The sequence below is a fragment of the Chrysochloris asiatica genome, unplaced genomic scaffold, assembly GCF_000296735.1.
Source record: "Chrysochloris asiatica unplaced genomic scaffold, ChrAsi1.0 scaffold00017, whole genome shotgun sequence".
Classification (NCBI taxonomy): domain Eukaryota; kingdom Metazoa; phylum Chordata; class Mammalia; order Afrosoricida; family Chrysochloridae; genus Chrysochloris; species Chrysochloris asiatica.
In genome coordinates, this window is record NW_006408535.1 from 20,951,118 (window position 1) to 20,954,455 (window position 3,338).

The following is a 3,338-nucleotide window of genomic DNA, read 5'->3' on the forward strand; positions in this document are numbered from 1 at the left end:
ATTTTGCAAAATTGAATAAAGAAAGCCTCACTCTCACTAAAATGAGTACAGATTGGATTTCTTGAGCATTTGTTGGTATTGACAATGTTTCTCACAGCACTGAAGTGTTAACCACAAGGTTGTTGGTTCAAACTCACTAGCTGCTCCTCTGAAACACTCTACAGAGTTGTGTATGTCAGAACTGAGTCGATAGCACTAAACAACAACATAAGACTGTAAATAATCAGACATCCTATCTCTTCTTTCCGTTGTGATGCCACACTTTTCTTGATTCTCCTGGCTCAGCTTCCTTGACAGCTACACAGTGCTGTCTTAAACATTTGTACTTGCAGTTCCATCCACCTAATAAAACTTCCCTGGGTGGCACAAATAGTTCAGCACTCAACTACTAGTTGGAAGATTGGTGGCTCAAACTCAAAAGAAAGTTCTGGTGATATGCTTACAAAGGGTCACAGTCTCAAAGTCCCAAGGCAGCACAGTTCTACTCTAACACACATGGGGTCCCATAAGTAGGAATCAACTCAGTGCCAACTAACATCTCATGGTCAGCTTTTTCTCTTCATTCAGTTGTTAGTTCATATGTTACTTACTTACTAAGAAAGGTCTTCCCTTACATTGTATCTAAAGAAGTTCCCTCCATATCCCTTCCCCTAAACCAAGCATTTGCTATCAGTGTGGAGCTGTGGGATAAAGCACAGGACCTCAAAGTTGGTTTGAACCACAAATTTGGTTTGAACCACAAGGTCAGTGGTTCAAACTCATCAACCACTCCTTGGAAACCCTATACAGGGTCATTATGAGTCAAAATCAACTCCAAGGCACTTAACAACAACAACCTTGTTCAGGTGTCAGTTTGAACTACAAGGTGAGCAGTTCAAATGTACCAGATGATTTTCAGAAACACTATCTACCAAGTCGCTATGAGTCGGAACTGACCTGACTTTAATGGCACTTAACAACAACCACAACTTTGTCGTCTGGAACCCTGGTATGGAGCTGTAAGTCAATAAGCATTGGACTGCTAACTGGAAGGTTGGTGGTTCAAATTCAGTCATTCCTTGGAAAGCCTGTATAGTGTGAGTAGGAGCTCCAAGGTGCTTAAGAACAAAGAAGGCCACCTTGTTTTCTACCATCAGTTTTTCAGTTTCTTTCTGGGTTTCAAATCAGTTCATTCTAGTTTGACCCCTTGCTAAGAGTTTGCATTTCCAACCCAGGGCTCTTGTTAAAATGTAGATTCTGATTATTTGTATCTGAGCTGGAAATGCAAATTCTCAGTAGGGGTTGGAATTAAACAATTCAAAGCACTGGTTCGTCATACTATGGTGGCTTTCATATTGCTATAATACTGGAAGGGATGTCTCTGGACATTTCAAATGCCAGCAGGATCACCCACAGCAATAATAGTTAGTGGAACTTCAAAACTAAGGCACACTGGGAACAAAAAGGCAGTCTACCACTGAGAATTTGCTAATGAAAACCCTATGGATGGCCTCATAGACGGTGTGCTGTCCATCTGGTGTATGTGTCATGCACCCCTTCCCTTCTCTTCTTTTCCTTGCTGACTGCCAGTCACTGGCAGGTTGATACACCCTTAGGGTAGCCTGGCTGATATGGGCTCCAAGTGCTTGGCAGGCACTATAGATTGGAGAGAGCAACTGTGGAAGAGCCAGGAAAGGGCAGCACTAGGGAAGTTGGGACAATGTAATAAATGAGTAAGAACTAGGGGTAGGAGAGTTACAAAGCCTGTGGGAAGAGGTAGGGGACTAAGGTTGGAAGGGAAGGGGAACACAATGTGAGCATCTCACAAGTGCACTCTTGGAATAGGAAAGGATATGAAATTGCTGGTGATCCATCTCTGATCCTGTCCCACTGCACAAAGTTTGGCAGAAAAGTGAGAATCCTCTAGGAGCCGTCAACGGAGAACTGGGCCAGTGGACTACACCCTTTGGAAGCGTCTTCCACACCTGTCCTGGAGGCCCAACTACATCTAGATCAATATGAAGAGTGATTTCTAGGCCCAGTTGGCTGGCTTGCAGAAACTGCTAGCCCCAGGGTTAGAATGTATGTGCTGAGATCCACTCTGACAGTTTAGGCCTAACCATTCACTACACCATAAACATTGCAGGTGGTTGCCAATAGCTCTTCTGTGGAGCTTGCGGCTGAGCTGGAACAAGAGACTGATACCCATTAGCTGCTAATATGCATCTTCCACAACTCAGCCATCTAGATCTGTCTTAAGGGTCACACCCAAGTAACAGAAATGCATCTGGCCCCCCTTATGCATCCAGCGTCTCCACAGTTAGACTCTGATGTGGCTTTCCATAGGCCGAGAACTGTCATGGACCTCCAACCCAAAGAACTGTGAATTAAGAGGGATGGTAAGGTTTCTTGTTGGGCTCAGGCAGGGGTATCTTAAGTCTGGTCGGTTACTATTATCTGATCCAATAAAATGTATTAAATTGTCTTGTTGTTAAGTGTCATCAAGTCTTTTCTGATCCTCAGTGACCCTGTATAGTGGTTCTGAGGAACAGCTGATGAGCTTGAAGTGCCAACCTTGCAGTTCAAACCAACTGTGCAGTCCAGCCCATTAACCCACAGTGCCACACCAAGACTCCAGGGTCCTGCCAAAAACAAAATAAAAAACAACCCAACCCTATGGTATACACTGAGTCCTGGTGTAGTGCTGTAGTGCTGTGGGTTAATGCTCTGGACTGCAAAGTGAGTTTGAAACACAAGGTCAGTGGTTCAAGCTCACTAGCCCCACCTCAGAAAACCTGTGCAGGATTGCTATGGGCCAGAGCTGACCGGAATGCACTTAACAGCAACAACAACATGGTACACAATGGGATGGTAAGAAAACTAAAAGGGAAAAACATGCTCAACATTTCTCAAGCAGAAGGAAATGAAGAAAACATTCAAGCCTCGATTAGCAATATTGAAGGCTTCTATGGGAAAAATATTGAATGATTCAGAAAGCATCAAAAGAAGATGGAAGGAATATGCATTCATTGTACCAAAAAGAAATGGTCAATGTTCAACCATTTCAAGAGGTAGCATAAGACCAAGAGTCAATGACACTGAAGGAAGAAGTCTAAGCTGTAGTGAAGGCATTGGCAAAAAACAAGGCTCCAGGAACTGATGGAATAAAAATTGAAATCTTTCAACAAACTAATACAGCACTGGAGGCACTCACTCATTTGTACCAAGAAATTTGGAAGACAACTACCTGGCTAACTGATTTGAAGAGATCTATGTTTATACCCATTCCAAAGAGAGGTGACCCAATGGAATGCAGAAGTCATCCGACAATATCATTAACATCTCCCGCAGGTAAAATT